Source organism: Eulemur rufifrons, chromosome 15, assembly GCF_041146395.1.
Source record: "Eulemur rufifrons isolate Redbay chromosome 15, OSU_ERuf_1, whole genome shotgun sequence".
Classification (NCBI taxonomy): domain Eukaryota; kingdom Metazoa; phylum Chordata; class Mammalia; order Primates; family Lemuridae; genus Eulemur; species Eulemur rufifrons.
The window spans coordinates 69,676,440-69,698,048 of NC_090997.1; the positions used below are offsets into that span (position 1 = coordinate 69,676,440).

Genomic DNA, 21,609 nt, shown 5'->3' on the forward strand with positions numbered 1-21,609 from the left:
TATATTGCCTTTGCCCCACCGGAGTCAGAGCTTCAAGTGTCTCCATCCCCCAGATGGTGCGCATCGCACCCATTAGGTGTGTATATACCCATCCTCTTCTCGCCCCTCCCATCTGCCTGACACCCGATGAATGTTATTACTATGTGTGCCCTGTACTGTTGTCTGACTCACTTATATGTTAGTATTAATAGCTGCCACTGTGGTCAGTTTAGATGGAAATCCAGCCTCTCACTTCCCCCAAACACATGACTTCCTTGGACATCACCTCCTGTGTCAAAGGGCTTCAACTAATTCTAGTTCCAAAAGCTGATGGTGAAGCCATGATTCAGATTGGTGAGACTTTCGTTGACAGCCCATAAAAGTCACAAGCCTCTATTACCCCATTAGAAGATTTTCTTAGGAGTCAAGTGCTAGTTCTCGGTCCCTTGAAAACTATTAAGATTTTACTGTGTGTGTCAAGCAAATAGCAGCAGATACAGCTTAAGGACTGGTTTTGCCTCACAATATTTTTTAAATAGAAGTAGATTTCAGATGCATTTATTTCTCCATACCAGCATCTAGGAAGTATTAATAGCTCTTTTTCTTTCACTAACACAGCTTGTTCTCTAGTAATCAGCATACTGGTTTGTTCCCAATCCTGGTGTGTCCTGCTTTTACATCAAAAAAAGAAAATCTTGCTTAAATCACTCTTTTTAAAGCACAGAGGCATTAAAATTCTATTATTATTTCTCCCTTTTCTTTTCTGAGGCTTTTAGTCCAAGGCTGTGTAAGAGGGTCCATGGTGGGAGAGAAGAGAAAATCCAGTTCTGTTTCCGCTAGGATGTGCTGTGTGATCATCCCTGTCATTGTCCTTTAACTTGTATCCATTGGATCCAGTTTATGAGGTTTGCAATATTGGAGCCTCTTGTTTCCCAACATGATGAGATGATGGAGCTTTTGGTACATCTTGGCAGGAATATTTGATGCATCTTTCTCTTAGCCCTGGCAGCAAAAATTTCTGATAAGAATTTTTTTCCCCTTCATTGTGGTAACAAGTTTTTGTTAGTTCAGTTTATGAAATTCCTTCTACCCCTGTGCTGGGACTGGGGCCTCCAATTCTTCGTACTCACTGGATGGGTTTCTGCTTGCTCACGTTCATGGTGGCCGTGGAGCCCATTGCCCTGCAAGGGTGTCCAGAGCCTCACATGGAGCATCACAGCAGCAAGGCAAGGTCTGTTTATGATGCATTTTTAACATCTCTGATGATTTTCAAACAACATGTGAGGGAAAGCTTTGGAAACCTACATAACTAAACCTCTCCTCTGAGGTCCAGGTGGTCAGATGGGCTAGATGACTCCGAGGCCCCCGGTAAATCTGGGATTCTAGGATGCACATCATTAAAGAAATGGGGATGGTGGGAGCTACAGACACCCTTGATTCCTCTTGAGGAAAGCCTAATTATTCCCATTTCACAAAGCCCTGATGACATTGCAGAATTACAAGAATTAGGTTCTGGTTCTCATGTTGTATGTGTTGAGGTGCCTGGCTAATTCAATAATTATGCATTTCAGTGGGGGACATTACAATTTCTAGAAATGTAATGGGATACAGGAAAAAAACAAAAATGGAACAGAGAAGAGTTTCTGTTTCCATTCACTTATTTATCAATTGTTAGTACCCCCGGCTGTGCCTGGCACTGTGTTGGCTGTTGGGCTTATAAGGTATCTAACTTTAGGGAGCTCAAATTTTAAAGAGAAGATACACATGGAAAAAGTAATCAGGATATATTGTAGGAAAGACTGACTAGAAATGTCATGTGAGTACTGAAGAGTTCGTGAAAGGGAATCAATTGCATGGGGACCATTTAGGTTTTCAAAGTAGGTGACATCTAAGTTAAAACTTGATAAAAGTGGATGAGTTCAACAGGTAGTCCCAGAGAGCATTCAAGGTAGTGGCAGGGACAGTGTGAGCTACATTTTTTTTTTTTTCATTGCAAAGATATTTAGAGGTATCTGTGGCAACAGGGAACCCGGTGATTTTAAGCAGTAGAATGACATCATCAGTTCTGAATTTGGAAACAAGACTCCAAATTCAATAAGACCGGCTGGTAGTCTGTGATGAAAGTGTGCAGCAGAGGCAGAGGCCAGGAAAGGAGAGAGGAGGAGGGGATTCTGAGAAAGCTTCGGTTGTGGGGGAAGAGAAGATGCCTGTTCCAATGTAACCGGGGAATTTGGTGTTGCTGTTAAATGAGATGGGAAACTGAGGACATAAAGAGGTTCTTTCTATTTTGGCCATGTTGGATTAGAGGTGGCATGTGCAGTTGGTGATGTTGGAAATCCTGAGCAGGAAGGCAGGAGAGAGATGGTGCTGGAGACATAGATGTGGTCATTACCCAAACATGGGTGATGGTTGAAGCTGTGGTCCAGGAGGAGACCACCGGGAGAATGCAGTGCATAAACCAGAACAGAATCCTCTGAACATTTGAGATGGGGAGGGGAGCAAGAGGAGCAGGAGAAGGAGACCGGAGGTAGGCTGAGCAGAGGGGCTTCCATGGGTGGTAACATCAGGGAGGGCTGGGCATAGACAGCTGCAGTGGAGGATCATGAGGGATGCTAATCAGCCTTACCGCTCTTACTGGAACATTGGCATCAAATTGTGTAGACACCTCCACCTGGTTCTATTCCCAAGCATCACCAGAGGACTTCTACGTGTATATAGGAGGACTGAACAATGTGGGTTACTAGCTTTACTTAGCAGTGATGGAAAGAAAAGTAGGTTACATGAAATGGATTATGGTCAATGATTAGTGTTTTATTTTTAGAGTCTACATGAGCTTTACCTTTTATAAACTCTGCTAAAGAATATGACAGTGGTCGAATACATTTTTGTATGTTTACACCACCGCCTACACTATTCTCTTAGAACCCCAGTCTTTAGAGTACTTATCAGCATTGTTTTGTACTTGCAAATTGCCTTTTTTTCTCTTTTTTTGCCAAGAGATCATTTTAGGGCAGGCAGAAGTTCTCTGCAGGCTCTGTGGCACCTCTGCTGCCTGATGGGTGCTGAGGATACCAGTCTGACGAGTGAGGCGTAGCGCTATCTGCATCTTCCAGAGTTGCAGCTCCATGCTCGTGCTTTTAAGGACATAAAAAATACCAGCTTCATTTTTAGTCTATGATCTATTACAATCCCCAAATCTGTTTCTGTCAAACTTCTATTTAAAATACACTTATTTAAGGTTTCTGTTTTTCTCTCTAAATCAATTAGCCTTTTCTGATTTCTTTTCAAATTGACGTGATCTGTCTTTTAAAAATCAGTTCTAGAAAAGGAAGTTGTTTTGACTCTCACTTCGCTAGGTATATTTCTGACATATATGTCTTGTTAGCTTTCCTTTCTGCAATGACAAGAAGTATCTTTGAAAGTCACTGAAAAGCAGAATGTAGGAAAGGAGACCAAGAAGTCAGGATTTAATGAGGATTCGGCTTAACTTTGAAACCTTTATTTTTAAGAAATAAAAACTCCTATGGTTTCAGAGAACAACAGGTTCTTTCTCTCTAACCTTCATTCTATATTTCTCTGTACACAAAATTTTGTGGAAGTAAGAAGAAAGGCAGAAACTGTTTCAGTTTTTCCTGCCAATAGCACCGAAAGCATTAGCAATGGTGAATAATGTGGGATGATGAGTTGACATTTAATTGGAACAGAATCCATGGTTCCTCAGTGGAGCTCAGACTTCAGAATAGACTCCACTCTGCTTGGGAGGTGCTTCCAACTGGCAGAATCGTATGAAAATTACCATTGAGGACTTCTCAGAAGGGAGAACAATTAAGACATGGTGTCTAGTACCTGGGGTACTTCTGCTCAAAGAGAATGAATATGGAACTGAAACAAGAACCCACACTGTTTTTTTTTTCTCCAAGTTTTCTATACATCATCACTTCTTTAAAAATATCAGCTAATTAACCAATCTGATTTGGGGTCATTACCTGGGAGACTCTCTACAAATACATTTATTAACCTTTCTGCATCTTCAGGTTCTCAGCTTATATGATCTCCTTCATTACCCAGCATTACCCCGTAACACCTTAATGAGGTGATAACATTTAAACTTCATCTACTTCTTCATCTGCCTACCTTTCTTGATTCCATTCATTAAATTGAAGAGACTTGGACTGGAGCACTTGGTATAGAAAAAAGAAAAACATAATTTTCCCTTCACTGCACGTCTGTCAGTAGACTTGTAATTGTATTCCCTTGATCTCAAAGGCAGTCAGCGTGGTGACAGATGAGTCCAAAGCCTAGAAAACCAACCCCAGGCACATGCCTTTGGACAGGTGGCTGGTGCACTGTCTTTTATGGATGAAGAATTGTAAATTCTTAATTGCAAATATAAATTGTGCTCCTCCACCATGGGAAAGCTCTTTTAAAAGTGGATTTCCTTAAGTCCCAATTGGTCACTTGGTTCATCTGCCTTGGAAAATTAAGAAGCAGTTATAAATCCACACCATACTTTTTAGATGGACAGGAAACTTTTTTCTGGTCCACAAAACTTTCACCATTCTGACCTGACTGGTGAACTAAAATGGTCTTTAAAGATAAAGTAGTAAAACCTATTTGTGGTGTAGATGAGAAATTGAAACAGAAGTGGTTGGGTCATTTCTCTTTCTGTTTAATTAAAATTCATGCTGATCCTTTATTGCCATTGTGACTGGTCTGGTGTTTTGCATGTTAGGTATGTAGGTCCACCTAAATTCATGTATCTAGGCTGCCAGATGGGATTGGACTAGCTGCAGATGGATGCTACAGTGGGATAATTGGGCTTCTCTGCTCCTTCTTGAATCCTTTAAGAGATATATTCTATCATCTCATGGGAATTCATTCAAAATTTCCTGCTATAATCTGCCCTCTGATGGCAGTTTCAACTGTAGGAAATAAGTAAAAACACTTTTACTTAGAAAAATCTCTTATATATTTGACAGTAACACAATCTCTTCTCTTTTTTCAATTATCATTGTTAATACTAGTAACATTTTTCAGTTTGCTGTGGGGCAGGTTCGCTGCCTATTTTTGTACAGCTTGCAAGCTAAGAATTGTTTTCATATTGCTAAGTGGTTGAAAAAATCAAGAGAATAATATTTCATGACACATAGAATGATATGAAATTTCAATGTTAGTGTTCAGAAATTAAGTATTACTGGATCACACCCATGCCCATTAGTTTATGTATCGTCTGCGGTTGCTTTTTTGCTACAACAGCAGAGTTGAGTAGTTGCTGCGGAGCCTAACAGATTTACCGTCTGGTCCCTTACAGGAAAAGTTTGCCAAGCCTCCCTCTATACCACACACTCTACGGATGTTAGCTCGCTTAATCCTCACAACAACTCTATGTGGTATTTGCATCTACTGTTCTTACTACAGATGAGTAAACTGAGGCTTAGAAAGAATGTGAATTGACCAGAGTGAAACAACTAGAGAATGACAGAGCTGGGAGAGCAGCCAGTGTTTGTCTGAGGGGGAAGTGCTGGCCCCATCGTCTTACACTGAATTGTCTCTCTTTTTGGCTACCGACTCAATCCATTTCTGCAACTGTGTTGCTGTCTTCTGCACTACTTCTTAATTCTCCCATGCCCATTAAATCGAAGAGTCAGTGAATGCACACCATTGCACAGTTTGATCAATCTTTTCTTTAATTGAATCAGTAATCTATCTAACTCTGCAGTTGACTGAGCCTTTGGTACCGTGTCTGTGAGAATAAAAACAGGTTGTGTTTTTTGCCCTGTTCCATCAGTACATATATGATGAACTTCCTATAGTAAATGCTGAGCAAACTAACTGGTATGAGTGTAGGTTGGAACTGAAAGAGAGGTTGAGTCACAGGAGAATGATATCATGAGTCAAATTAGGGCCTTGAATTTGGTGCCTGTAACTGGAGCTTTTTAAATTGAGCAGTGAATGTATAAGTTTCTCTATTTTTAGTGGTAATACTCAGCTACAAACAAACATTAGACAATTCACTTGTAACGGGCACATGGAGGGCGAAAGTGCTTGAGAAATACTATCCGAATTTATAATTCACCTTGTATGCGGAGTTGTTTTTCATGTGGAAAAAGGCAACAATTAAAAAGTCATTACATTATACCTTTCTAATTGGAGCATCTCAAGATGTTCATTAAACAGCATAAAGGATCATCCGAGGCCATTGAATACCTGTAGTTGAGTCGTATAACTATCTATAGATACATACTTCTAAGCCATATGCTCCATATGTTGCTAAATAGCTTCAAAGAAACCATGAATAGCTCTCTCTATCCATTAACTCGTTTCTTTTTGATTTGCAATTCTTTCAATTAGTGAAGAAAGAAAACAGTTCATAAAATTAGGTCAATTTCTTTTTTCTTAATTGTTCTTTAAGTTTATAGAAAAATAAAGTAAATATGCATGCACTTAAATTAGGTATCTGTCTTAAAGTTAGGCCTCCCTTGCTTTCAGGTAATAGAAAATGTCGCTCTCGTGAATTAAAAGGGGAACTTTTGTAAACAGAGATGGGATCCAGGGGTAGCTCATGGAATCCAAAGGCAATTAACGTGATGGGGTTTCACAAAGGACTGGGCAGGGCTGGAAATGTTTGGAAGCTAGGCAGCTATGTTTTCATCTCTTTCTCACTCTGTCAGGCCAGATGGTCTCTTGTTTCAGATTCTTTGTAGTGTCTGCTTTAGGCTTGTCTTTTCTGCTTCTCCATTTACATATTGGAATATGGCCTTCTCACAGCTCACCAGAGACTAAACAGTGCCCCAGTTCCTGAATCCTGGGAGAGAGACTCTGTTTGGCTCATCTTGGATCAGGTGGCCTGGGATCTGGGTCCCATGATTCAAACACCTCTGCCCCTACGCGTCCGAGGGCAGTTGGCCGCTGTATGGCTGAGTCCAGCCTGCAGGGCACGCTTGATCCTCCACATTCACTGGTGGGACGTTGTTAGTCTAGACCTTCACACTGGAGAATTTTGAAAGATGAGGAATCACTATATTTACCTCACTTGTTAAATCTGACGGAAAACATCAAATATTTCTGAGGTGCCACTTCTCTCCAGCAGCTCTGAAGAGCTTTTGCTCCTGACAACAGTAGCAGCTCCTACTACTAGAGATGATTTCTAGCAGCCCATGTTGGGCTTCTTAGGCTCAATTCAGTTCCTTACCTACTATGTGACAGATAGCATGTTGGTTGCTGAGGATACAGACAGGTAAGGAACTGATTTCTACAATTAGGTAGGAATTGTCTTTAAGAAAATGCACACGATACCAAGAGTGCAGAGGAAGGGCATTCAGCTAAACTGCTGGGACTGAAGGGATGCTTCTTGCAAAAGTCATGTCACAGGAGCAAGCCTGTGCCTCACACTGCACTGCTTTCTCGCTTTCAGTTTCCTCTGTCCTCTAGGATCACCCTTGCCATAAACCAGGCGACTATGAATGTGCGGATCTGCTTTGGGCCCTATCCAATCATCTGTCTATGCTTGTGTCAATTCCATGCTGTCTTAAGTATTGTAACTTTATTACAAGTTTGATATCAAGTAATGTAAGCCTTCCAGTTCTCTTCCTCCTCTTCCTTCTCCTCCTCTTGTCCTTTTCCTTCTTCTCTTCTCCTCTTTCTTCTTCCCTCCTTCTCTTCATCTCTCTCCCTTCTACCTCCAGGACACTCAGCCAAATCTCTGCATGGATTGAAGGCTTTCCTGGAGCCTTTGAATTTGAGCTTGCTCCACTTTGCAGTCCTTAAGTGATGCATCACAAAGCCTGGTGGTTACCTGCTTACAAATGGAGTGGGAGTGGGGTAGAAGAGCAAGGGAATAGATACTCCCATAATTATTGTGCCCTGCAGATACAAGCCACTTGGACGGTAAAGTGCTGTCCTCTCCCAGACATATAAAGATTTAGCTTGTGAATCATCTTGTGCCAGGCAGTTTCTCCAAAACACATTATTTTATTTTTTTAAATAACTGACAATTTTCATTGGCAAATACAAAATTATAAACTTTGTAGTCTAGGCAGTGCACTTTCTAAGGCTGAAAAAATAGCTTTTCTTTCAGGAGGCTTGAAGCCTAGGGTGCAGAGTCAGAGCCCACCAGTGGTGGAACCTCGGAAGGGAATGACCAGGATTTCCAGCTCCACAGACAGGAGAGCCCTGCAAGCCTCCATCGCTCTGTGGATGCTACATCCTTCTGAGAGCAGCTGGGAGGACACAGATCACTCCTTGAGAGCTCCATGAAGCCAGGGATTGTGTGGGCTCAATCACTGCTGAGTCCCCTAGCAAAGTGCAGGGCACAGCAGGTGCCCAAAAATATTAAGTGAATGAACAAAGTGTAGGTGTAAAACAATGAATAGCTTGTGTTTGAATCACTTCGAGCTACCACATTACTTTATCCTGAGGTGGGAGGCAAGATGATGGACTTTCTGCTTGCAGTCATTTCTCTTCTGCCCCAGAGCAGCAAGGCTATCTTGGCTAATACAACCTCATAATCCATTCTCTCTTGCTTAATGTAGTCCAGTCAAAAATGTAAGGCTTTCTCTAAGCCACAGAAGACCTCTCTTAAGAGGAAAGTCGAAAGGAAACCTAATTAGAATATAGTAAAACTCTCAAATCTCCCAGCTCTACTTGTACCTGTGCAAAGTTCAATGAGCAGAATTCCCAGCCCCAGTGCCTCAACTGACATGATCCTTCCTCGGAGAGAAGCCTGAGGTGTGAAAGTCGTTTCAGTGATAGTATTTGAGTATCAGAGATAAATGTGCCTATTTTATTAATATTGACCAGCCTGACGATTAACTCTGATATCTTTTGTGCTACTGAGGAATGTACCAGCACAAAAGATTTCCCTTGAAAATGATAAATGCCGTGGCTTCCTAATGTGGGAGAAAGTGGCTGGGGTGAGAGGCAAATGGGGAGTCATTGTTTAATGGGTACAGAGTTTCAGTTTGGGATTTTGAAAAAGTTCTAGAGATGGATGATGGTTGCACAACAATGCAAATGTACTTAATGCCACTGAATTGTATGCATAAAAGTGGTTAAAACAGGCAAATTTTGTGTTATGTGTATTTACCAGAATAAAAAAAGTTCTATTTTGTGAGTTTTTGGAGGTGTCATATGTTGAAGCAGTTGTTACTATCTCTATCACAAGATGGGTAGAGAGGAAGTTGGCAGTACTCAGGAAGCTGACGGGGACTCAAATCCCAGATGATTGTGGCCAGTGACCTCTCATTGGTCACCTCTGTATAGGTCACTGCATTCAACAACGCCCTACTCCCTGCCCACTCCCTAAATCCCAGCAACTCGAGCGTTACATTGTGGTAAATAATGAGTCTCTGTCTCTAGACAAAACTGTTACACTAACAGCATCCCTGTACCATTTTTAGCTGAACACATTTTATTCCTTTCCCTGTCCCCAAATGGGAGACTGTCTCTGTGCTGTCAAAGCGTGCACTGTGCTTTCTGAAAGACTGTCGGAGGTGGAGGAAGTACTTCCCACTTGTAGCCTGTCAGATAATTTGGGATTCTTTTGCATGTAAAGTGGCATGTCTGGGAGAAAAAGGCCTCCTACTCAAAATAATTTTTGGTCTAATTTTCATATGTAGTTTTTATTTTGAGGAGGTTCTAGCTCAGGCATTTAATTTTGGGACATTCTGAGGCCTTTTTAGTTCACAGAGGGGATTTAAAAACATGGAAATTGGATTATAATTTCTGACCTTACAAATTATTTGCTTTTTTATTAATAAAAATTTCTTAAAATCCTAAGTACAGTGTTTAAAGTTAAGTATCCTAAAACCGGGAACAACTACTGAACTTAATGTTGGATTTAATTCATTTTTTCAATGAATATGGATAAAAATTTGTAGTTATAGTTTATAGGAAGAATAAAGTAAAGCAATAAATGTTAACTACACTAATAAAGATTTGGTGTGCTTTAAGAAAAGAGGGGAAAAATGAAGACTAGAACAAAGCCTCTAACTTGATTTTCTAGCAAAGTCCTTACAGAAATATCAGGTTCCTTTGGTCTGACAAATGACAATGTTTTTTCCATTTTGCAAGCTGTTTGTGTGTGTGTGTGTGTGTGTGTGTGTGTGTATACACACACATATACATACACACATGCTGTATATATTTTTGGTAGCAGAGCTGAGTGCAACTTAGCATGTCATTGTGACAGTAAAGCATCTATATTCAGAATTTTCCTTTTGCCTGAATATCTGACTCAGAATGGCAGCTGACAGTTTTCATTTCCCATGGTTAAAAGTGGTTAAGTGGATAGTTTCCATTTTAAGAGCACCTGAGTCATTTAATAATTAAAAAATAATTTAAAAGGCATCAGGTGAAGATCCTTCATCCCAGTGTACTTCTACATATTTTTAGGGCAGGACTAGAATTCTGAATCCTGAACTTTGGAGTCACAATTATTTTCTCTAGGAAATATCTAGACCTATATACTAGGAACTTTTGTCTCACTCTGGAGGCCATTGGGAAATGTGAGTAGTCTTAGACAAGAATTTCTCACTTAGGCTGGATTTATACCATCTGTTTCTCCTTCCTTTCCCCTCCCCAGTGGAATGTCTAGTGGTAAATTTCCATGGAAGTTACTAGATAAGTGAAAAAATATATTACTTCAATAATTTCAAAATTCACAAAAGAAATAGGACATTCTGTTGTGCAAAATAGTGCAGCTCAAGGCAACTCATCAATTGCTCCTTGTTTGCATTTTTATCGCAATTTGCATTTTACAGTGATTGCATGTACACCAGCTCATTTATTCTTGGAATTACCCTGCGAGCAAGTGCCTACTGTGTACTGAGCCCTGTGCTGGGTATTAGAGGGCATGTAAAAGAAGTTAAAGAAGGCCTTTGTCTTTTTAAAAACTGTTCTTGCTTTTTATGAAGTGTTAGAGGTCTGGGGTATGAATAGATGAGAGGCTGTATGGAGAGGTGAGAGAAGGCACAGACCAAGCTGGGGTAGCTGATGTCTCTGTATTAGCTGCAATTGGATGTCAGCCCCATCCACCAGTCTGTCTCTGGTTTTGCTGTCGGTCTTCATAAATGGCCAGGACTTTATGAGATTTGACCAACTTGTGGGGAATGATGGTATTGTCCCCCAACTATCAAAAATATGGGTGTGAATTTATAAAGTAAGTGGTGGTTCTTAAATGTTTTCTGATAAGAAAACTAAGTGGACATTCTGATTGCAGAAAATATTGAAAATGCAGGAAAATATAAAGAAGCAACTAAGAATTGTTTATAACCAGCACTAGATCATGACATTCAAAGGCATTAAGCAATGAATAGAACATAGCATCCTCAAACTGCATTTGTATTTCAAAATGAAAACAACGCTAAGCTGTACAGCAAATGTAAAGAAGTACAACTATATTTGGATTTTGCACATGGTGAGTAATTCACTGCTCTTTGTGTTTTTAATCATGAAGTTCTTTCAGAAAAAAAAAAACTGTTGCGTTTTGCTCTGCTGGTGCCCTGGCCACCTGCTGAGTAATCTAGTACTACCTTCCCTCCCACAACCCGAAGACAATTGCCGTTCCTATTTTGGTGTATATGCTTGTAGAGTTTTCTTATATAGATAAAAATAAAATTTTATAACCAAATTTGGATACTACACATGAAATTTTTTCCATCTTAATTTTTCACTTATCATATAATAAAAATATTCTCTTACCATTAAGAAATCTTTGAAGACACTATCAGTAGCTCAGCCATGGTTATAGTTAACCAGTCTCTGAGTGTTTCTAGTTTCGTATGCTTAAATAAAGTTCTGTGAACAGCCTGCTGCATACGTCTTTTAATCCATTTTTGATTTTTATTTGTGTTCATTACTTGGATCTGGTTTGCATGCCTGCCAGCAACTCTGTCTCGTGGTGCCTTTGACAATCCACAGTGGTGTTATTTTAAAAAGGAATAAAAAACAACTTTTCTCATTTGCTAGAAAAATAGTATCTTGGTTTATTTTATACTTGTTTAGTAGTAGGATAAGTTTTTTTTATATATTCATTAATCATTTTAAAATTTCTCTGTTTATGTCCACTGAACCTTTTTCTCTCATGATATCAGAATTTTTGCGAGCTCTAAATCCTTAATCTATATTAACGATATCAAATAATTTCTTTTACATTATTTGAAATATTTCCTCTCCATTTTTCTTTTCTTTTTAATTTTTTGACATATTTGATAAAGAAAGATTTAAGTTAATATTGCCAAACTTATCAACATATTCTTTTGAATTTGTTCATTACTTAAAAAGCTTTTTGTGATCCTGAGATCTGATATTCAAGTAAGTTTTCTTCTAGGTTTTTTTTAAAACAATTTTTTCTTTTCTTTTTTTTTTTTTTAACTTCTCGTATACCCTGTGACTAATGTTTTGTTTTACACAAGGTATTGTTTATTTTCATTTGTGAATACTTGGCATCATTGTATTTGTTCAGTTCTTGAGTTTGACAGATAAGAAAGGATGGTCTAAGGAGCCTACCAAAAGGAGCATCATACTATGACTTAATATTCTGAAATCTTCTCCTATACATTGGAGCAGGTGTGAACTTTCCAACCACTCTTTTAATACTTCCTCTTCCTAATTCTTTCCTTTGCTTCCATGTCTGTCTTCACCTGTCATCTTCCCCAAATTATCATTTGACAAATCTGAAACGTATCCTTTGCCTCTCCAGCTTAGGCAGGTTTGAAGATCTTGGTCACAAGGAAATTAAATTAGGAAATTTGATTACCCTGTACATGATATGCCTTTCTGGCTGAGAGAAATTACTGACTTTTGTAGACATTAGAAATACTTTCTAGTTAGCTTCATATATTTTTCCATGAGAGAGGTTTTTAATGGAATAGCTAATGGTTGTTTTTTAAATGCCATGAAGAGGCATACAAAGTAAGAGATTTTTAAAGCTAGCATGGTACAGAGAGAAATTCAATTTCTTATTTTGAAATAATTGCTAGTCTTTCCAGGAGTCATCAGTATCTCTGAAGAGTATTTTAGTTTCATTAGCTTCACCCCTCTACAATCTGTATCTGAAAGATAGGAATTTTGCAGATGGCATTGGGCCATGCTTCATTTCTGGTCAAATCACACCATAATGATGCCACTTATTCATCCATAAAAGCTTATGGAAGTGCATGGAACATCTGCACATAAAGCAGCCATTCATGCAAAGAAAGCCGAGGACCCTGTTTATCACAAGGGATCTGCGAGCTCTCTCTTCCCGCTCAGTTGGCCTCAGAAGTTTCAACTGCCCTGGGAGAGAAGTGCCAACAGCCAGCCTGATGAGCCAGTCCACAGAAACATGCTCTCTCTGCCCTCGTGGATGGGTGGCCAGAGCTGGGGCAGAGCCAACATGCATTTAGTTCTTCTGGAGGCTGAAAAGAAGCATCTTTCTGTAGCTCCACACTCCCAAACCACTGCTTGGACATATGGCCTCCTACAGTAATGTTTACCCTTAACTTCATGGTCTTCATCATCTTTAGGCAGAGCATATTTGAATTTTTTGAAATTCTAGTGATTCCTTAAACAGATGTTTTTACAGAAGTACCAGTTCAATGAAAAGCGTAGTAATAGTTCCCTATTTCCAGTCATTGTAAATATTCTTTCATTTTGCCAGTTCATAGGTGTTTATTGAGCAGCTACTGTGTGCCAGGTACTATGGATATAGCACTGAGCAAGGACGAAGTTGTTCTATATCCTCCAGCTTAATTCAAGTATGACAAATGAATTTGGACTAATCCTTTGAGAACTTTATTGTTTTCCCAAAAAGCACCTCAGCTTTCACTTCTTCATAATTATGGCATAATTTAGGTCCTAGCCTAAAGAAAAGTCTAGGAATCTGAGCAGTCTCACTCTTGATAGTTGTGCACACCTTCTTCACCTTTAATTGCTTTCTTGTTTCCTTAACAGAAATGTGTTTTGCACTTATCCATCACACACGCCTCAATCCATGTTTGCTGTGAATAATAGTGGTGCAAAGGGTAGCTAGTTCCAGTCTAAATGCAAGGATATTAGTTTTTTATGTTGATGCCATACCAAATTGTCACACACTTAGTGGCTTAAAACAACACAAATTTGTTATCCCACAGTTGTGTAGTTCAAAGCCTGAGTCGACCTGCATGGTCTTTCTGCACTGGGTCTCATGAGGCAAAACTCAACATGTCAGCTGGCCTGAGCTCTTACCTGCAGGCTCTGGGGGAAAATCCACTTCTAAACCTATTTAGGTTTTTGGCAGGATTCCATTCCTTGTGGTTGTAAAACTCAGGTCCCTATTTCCTTGCTGCCTGTTGGGAACCTCTTTCAGCTCCCTAAGTTCACTTGCCTTCCTGTATCTTTAAACCAGCAATACCACACTGCTGGGAACCCAATGCTTTGAATCTCCCTGACTTTCTCTTCTGCTGCATCTCTCTCTGACTCCAGCCAGAGAAAGTTCTCTTAAGAGCCCATGTGATTAGACTGGTCCACCCGGATAATCCAGGATAAACTCTCAGTTTTAAGATCCATAACCTTCATTCCATCTGCAAAGTCCCTTTTGCCATGTAATGTAACATACCTGCAGGTTCCAGGGATTAGGATATGGACCTATTTGAGGAGCCATTTTGCCTTTTTCAAGGACCTCACAAGAGCTCTTTCTGACTAAATTCTTACTACATGAGATGGGTACTATCAGTAGCCCAATTTTGCAGGTGGAGAAATTGAAGCTCAGAGAGAGCAAGGTACATGCTCAGAGCTTTGCAGCTGATAAGGTCGACATTGAAATTTGAACTTAATCTGTCTCAAAAGCTACTGTGTCATCTGCAAAAAAAAAAAAAAAAAGTATGAAATGTTGTTGACTGATGGAATACCTGTCTGTTGAGATAATTAAATAATTTGGTAAAGTTAAATTTTATCAGAATGCTTTGGGATCCCCTAAAAGCTAAGAAAGATGAGAACACATAGGCACCTTCTTGAATAATTTCTGCATCCGAAATTTACATTCCTCACTTTCTTTCAATATTCAGGTGAGCCAATTAATAGAACTTCAAATGTTATTATGAAATAAATGCCAATGCCTTAGCATTTGTATATTTGGCATCTGAATAAATATTCTAGTCTGTAAGTAAAATTTTATAACCATAGCATTTCTTGAAGTAGAATACCTCTGAGGGACCAACTCTCCTGACTTTTTGATGCAGGAATCTCCTATGTAATATTTCTGACTTTCCAATATTATTCAGCTTGAGTTTTCTCTCACTACTAGAACACTAACAGAGTCACAGAGTTTGTACTCTTTTTCAAGGTAGCTATTTTTAACCAGCAAATAGCTTTAATACTCATGTCTTCTTTTGTTAAATAAAAATTTTACTTCTGCCATTTTCCACCACTGATATTTATTATAAATCTGAGGAAAAATTCAAAATGTATTTTCCTATTAGAAAGGTGAATTGGACAAATATATCCAAATGTTTTGCTAAATACCAGTGAGAGCTTTTAAGAATTCCACTTCAACACAGTTAAGTTTAATGAAGGTAGGGATGTCGTCTTGTACACCCAGTGCCTAGGACCTAACACATGGCAAGTGCTAAATAAATGTTTATTGAGTGAATGAAGCAACGAATGAATTTCCATTTTCCATATACACAAAGGGGAAAACATAATTCAAAGTTCTGCTTAAGAAATGGCTAAATACATTTTATTTGGACATTTTGATAGATTGGATGGATTGCATTGTATCATAAATCATCAGAGCATTCTTTATCTGAAAATGTGAATGTTAGAAAAGCAAGTACATATTTCTGCTTTTCACAAAAGCAAATTACTTTTGAATAAGTCTCAGTGAAATAAAGTATCAAGGGATGGGAGGATTCATTCATGCCATTTCCTATCTTTGTATTAACAGAAACAAGTGCTCTCCTTAGATGAGGGAACATTACAAAGACTATCGTGTGCATTTAATTTCTTCATATTTTCAGCATATAAATAATTGTCTCTTCAATATGACTATTTTGTCCTGAAGTACCCACATTTAACAGAACATAAAAACTCCACATTTATAGTTTTTAATATAAAAATCTCAAAAAATTTTAGTGTTAAGAATTCCGCAATGATTTTAACACAATCTTTTGAAATTCAAGGGTACTAGATTAGTGCAAAAGCAAAAAATCGTACAATTGCACTAAATAGGAAGCATTTCTTTCTAGGTTAAATAATGGTTTTCCAAGGCCATATTAGACCCTTCTAGGGTGACTTTTTGCTATCAGAGACAATGTCCAGTGAACTGACACTGAGTCTGTCTTAAATTACATCCAAGGAGGTATATTGTTATTATTAGCAGTCTTTGCAGGTCCTGGATTTTGCAAATATAGCAAGCAATCTGAATAAATGTGCACTAGGTCACCTTCAGTTTGTTATGTTTTCACTAAGCATTTCTTTCTTTTTGAAAGTTGATGATTTAGAATAATTTAGGTAACTGGAGGGCGCTATTTTGAAGTTTTTATTTTTGTTCATTTCAAATCCTGAAATGTAGTAATCTCCCTAAACGTTCTTGTGGAGATAATATCAGCAAAAACTTTTGGGGTGCCACTTAGCACCCAGAGTTTCTATTTTGTCACAGAGAGTTTTAGCAGTGTTTGAGAGTGCTAAGTTAAATTGTGGCTATTTTGTTTATTGTCTGAAACTGAAATCCTCATACAGTATGCTAGCCATTGGTTTGGAAAACAAAGTGCTAATCATACCAGATTCTGTCCTACCATCACCTAAAATTCAGGTAAACTCAATTCAAAATTCATTCAACAAATATTTACTGAGTGTCTGTTATGTACCAGGGTAAATTCTAGTTGCTGGGCATACAAGATCAAATAAGGGAGTTTACAGTCTCAGATAGAGAAACAAACAAGCACGTAAAAATTAAGCAACCTGATGGATGTTGTGACAGGTGTTTATTCACAGGTGCTAGGATATAACAAGAAGAAGGTATTTCAATCAGACTGGTGGGTCCGAGAAGGGTCTCCCGAGGAGGTGACATGGAGATACCACTTGACATATAGCTAGAAGACAGAGAAGAACAGGAAAGGCTTGGGGGAGTGGAACTGTCCAAGTGTTCAGAGGATTGATTGCTGATAGCATGATCCCGATGTGTGTGTCTGCTCATGTGCATACGGGTTGTGGAGAAGAGAGAAACAGAAACAGGGGCCAGGTCACAAGGAAGCCTTCAGTGTGCTACTTAGAAGCTTAACTGTTATTCTAGAATTTGGTGTGTGTGTTGGGGGGGACAATGAACAGTGTCTTCCCTGTTTCTGTCAATGAAACCATTTTTCTCCCAGTCGCATAGATTTGAAATAACATAGTGTCTTCTCTATTTTTTTTTGTCTCTCTGATGTTACTGTTCAATAACTATCCTTTTAATTCACCGTATTCTTCCTGGTTCTACTATTTTACCCAATTTTAGGCTCATCTTCCTCAGGCTGGGACCATGGCTGGGTCCCCTGAATGGTCTCCCTCCCCACCTCCCTCCCTCCGTCCCTCTTTCCTCTTCTCCAGACAGTTCTGTCTATCCCTGACAAGTAAACCTACTTAAACCACTTTGGCTTTAGAAACCCTTAGCAGTTGAGAGGCTGCATCTGATGAAGGTCTTCTTGTTGGTAGGGACTCTGCAGAGTCCCGAGGCAGTGCAGGGCGTCACATGGTGAGGGGGCTGAGTGTGCTACCTCGGGTCTCTCTCCTCTTATAAAGCCACCCATCCCATGCCTGTGATAACCCATTAATCCAGTGACCCATGAATGGATTAACCTATTGATGAGGGTAGAGCCCTTGTGACCCAATCACCTCTTAAAGACCCCACCTCTCAAACTGCCACATTGGAAATTAAACTTCAACATGAGCTTTGGAGGGGACAAATATTTAAAGCATAGCAATCACCTACTATGTGCCAGACTTTGTGTCAGGCAATGGAAAGTTTGTGGTCTGCCGCATAACCATAATCCTCATGGTTGCAGTGACTTTAACGGAGCACCATTTATTACGTGATGGCTTGTGACGTTCCCATATCAACTATAACTCTGAGTATCAAAGGACAGTTCAATCATGGAAGGCTGCAGTCCATCTTTTCTCATAAGTTATACTGAATTTCACTTTCCTTATCACTCCACTCATCCAGAAAATTTCATAATGTGCTCATGATTCTTTATTGTGTTAGAGTTCTATTGCTGTATAACACATGGCCACAAACTTAATGACTTAAAATAAGTACCCTAGTGTTATAGCTCTTTTAGAATTTGTCTAGCAGGTTTTCACCACAAAACCCTCCATGGCCCTCTCCCCCACAAAAAAAAGAAAGAAAGAAAAAAAAAAAAAAACCCAAGCACTCAATTGTTATCTCACATTTCTGTGGGTCAGCACTCCAGGTATGGGCTAGCTGGATCCTCTGCTCTGGGTCTCACTAGGTTGGACTGCAGTTTTTATCTGGAGCCCAAATTAAATTTTATGTTAACTCATGTTGGAGAATTCAGCTCCTTGCGGTTAAAGGACTAACATCCCATTTTCCTGCTGACTGTTGGCTGCAGGCCACTTCCAGCATCTGGAGGCTGACTCTAGTTCCTGTGGTCTCCATAGGCCCTTTCAGCACTTGGATATTTGCGTCTCTCAGGACAGAACTAGTGCATCTCTCTGACCACTAATCCTCTTCTGGTCAGCTGCGACAGAGGTTTCCATAATCGTAACCTATATAAATGTTTGAAGTGATGGATATCCCAGTTACCCTGATTTGATCATTACCCATTATATACATGTATCAAAACATTACATGTACCCCCCAAATATGTACAATTGTTATATAGCATTAAAAAGATTTTAAAAAAATAGTACCTAGTAAAAAAATAAAAAGGTGGTAGGTAGTGAGTATCCCATCGTATTTACAGGTTCTGCCTGTAAATAACACTCTAGAGGATTATGAAAGGTGTGCACAGTAGGGGGCTGGAATTTTGGGGGGCATCTGAGAATTCTGCCTACTGTGCCTATGCATGACATTGGTATGTTGGGGTGGATATTTAAATTAATTGCATGTTTGACATTTAAAAACAAAGTGAGGCCGGGCGTGGTGGCTCACGCCTGTAATCCTAGCACTTTGGGAGGCCGAGGTGGGCGGATCGTTTGAGCTCAGGAGTTCGAGACCAGCCTGAGCAAGAGCGAGACCCCATCTCTACTAAAAATAGAAAGAAATTATATGGACAGCTAAAAATATATATAGAAAAAATTAGCCGGGCATGGTGGTACATGCCTGTAGTCCCAGCTACTCGAGAGGCTGAGACAGGAGGATCGCTTGAGCTCAGGAGTTTGAGGTTGCTGTGAGCTAGGCTGACGCCATGGCACTCACTCTAGCCCGGGCAACAGAGTGAGACTCTGTCTCAAAAAAAAAAAAAAAAAAAAACAAAGTGGAAGCTGGGCCAGGAGGAGGTTCAGTACGAGAGGTGAAGCACGTGGCTGCCATCACTCTCACAGGATGTTGGGCTGGATGGTTCGTGGGCCTGACCTTATGGAGCCATTTAATGTTTTTGCTGAAATAGTCCAAGGATGAAAATTTAGCTCACAGTTCAGAAAAAGATGAGAAGCTTTTCTAGAATTTACTTACAGGAACAAAATTTAAACTTATATTCAGTGCTAGTGACAGACCAGATTAGACCTAAGCAGATGGTCAGTGACAACTACAGATGGCAACAGCCTCAGTTTAAAAGTTTATCTATTGCTGCGGGGAATAACAACCTTTAATGTTTTGCTTCCACTGTCTAAACTCCCTCTGGAGTTGGTTTCTTTGTACTTTTCCTCAGAGTCTGGCTCTTCTGCTCATGTTTTTGTTTCTGTGTGTAGAAACTAAAGACCTGTGTGAAGAGTTTTAGATGGTTCTAGTATAATGATTGACCATACAACATTGGAGAACTTGAACTACTGATAGTCTTTAGAAATATTTGTTGTGTTGACAACTATATGCTGCCTGAAGTGCCATTTATCATTTCCTGTATGTGCGACCAGTTAACAACTAATAAATCAAGTGAAAGAGAAATATGTTGGTTTTGGTGTGTAGAATTGTTCTTTTATTCTACAGATATTTGCTGAGTGCCTGTCACACGCCAGGCACTGTGCTTGGGCTTGGGATACAGCAGAGAATGCAACAGACCTGACTCCTGCCTTCAAGGATAGGGAATAGAGAAATTAGACAGATTCAGGAAACTCTAAAGATGGTCGTATTCTTCTGTTCTCTAAAATTAGACATTAGGTTTATTTTACAGATGTTTAAATGCTAGTGCATCAAGGAATCAAGGATACCTAAGACCAGGGTATAGACAGTGTCACGTTAGGAATGAAATACTAGAGTACCAACTGGTCCAGCCTGTCATACCGTCTCCCAATTTTTAAGTCTAAGGACAGCTAAGTAGAGCTGTTTTTAGAGAATAAAATAAGTATAAAGAAAATAATCACTGATCTGCTCTTCTTCTTTGAGTTTCTGTGCTCCACACTAGTGTGATTGGGCAATTTTGCTCATGGTTACAGAGCTAATTAGAGGGAAGACAGTGATTTCAATCCTACAAGTCCAATCATCTTTTGACTATGGCTCCATAAAATACTTTAACATCCTCTATTCTTTTGTCCTTCATTGTCATTTTCTAGTGTGCTTATAATTATCCACTCAGTAGAACTGCTTTCAAAATGACAACCTTAGTTCTTTAGTATGAATTTTATTCTCATTTTCTTAAAACAGTTTTAGTTCAAATTGGTCTAACTGTATTTTCAGATATTTTCTCTTAGATTTATGTTTAAAACTAACATATACTTGCATAGGTGGGAGTTGAGTAAAAAAATATATTCTTAACTAAATTTTATTTTGATAGCACATAGAGGAAGTTAGGGTTTAGAGTGCTAATTTCAGAATCTAATAGGGTGAATTTTTCTTTGTGGTCCAAGAAGGTCTCTATATCCTGAACCTAAGTATGAATCCAGGATTTACTGAGGTTTCTACACAAATGTTCTATTTAAGGGCCTCTTATTAGTTTGTATTATTTTGGAACAGAAATGCCACTTGTTTTTATATCTGTTTCTTCAGTGGGAGATGAAAACCCCTTCAAGGATTAATTAATTGTTTGTGAAAGCTCTTGAACATATTTCCAGAGCTGACTAACACATCCTTGTGGTAAAGACAAACATGAGGGAACATAAAAGTGGTTAATGATATTTCAGTAATGAACTCCTATTCTTAATAATTTCTTTTACCATCTTATTAGGCCATATGAATAAGCAGATGCCAAAAAAATGTTGGCTTGTTAACACATACAAAAGGTAGAAAATGCAAACCGGCTCTGTTAGGCACAGTCCACTTATGTTGTATAAGATGTATGTTGCTCTTTCATGCTTTTATTATTGTTTTGGGGTTATATTTTTCCTCTAAGAATCTCAAAATGCTTTAAACAGTCTTCTGGTGTTCACAGCAATTCTCTCAAGATCAATGTCAGGTGAGTAGAAATTATTAAAGAAAATAATCTATCACCTCACTGATCCTCAGCTTCATCCCCACCTTGAGAATGACACACACAAAACTCGAAATAATCTTTTCCCTTTTCCAGCTCACACAAACCAGGCAGT

At 39.1% G+C, this 21,609-nt stretch overlaps 1 protein-coding gene and 1 pseudogene across 1 annotated transcript in view; both read left to right on the forward strand.

Annotated features, from left to right (window-relative positions):
* SLC35F1 (solute carrier family 35 member F1) overlaps positions 1-21,609 on the forward strand; it is a 385,838-nt gene that overhangs the window by 64,095 nt on the left and 300,134 nt on the right. The window lies entirely within an intron of this gene.
* LOC138396163 (U7 small nuclear RNA) lies at positions 18,232-18,285 on the forward strand (annotated as a pseudogene).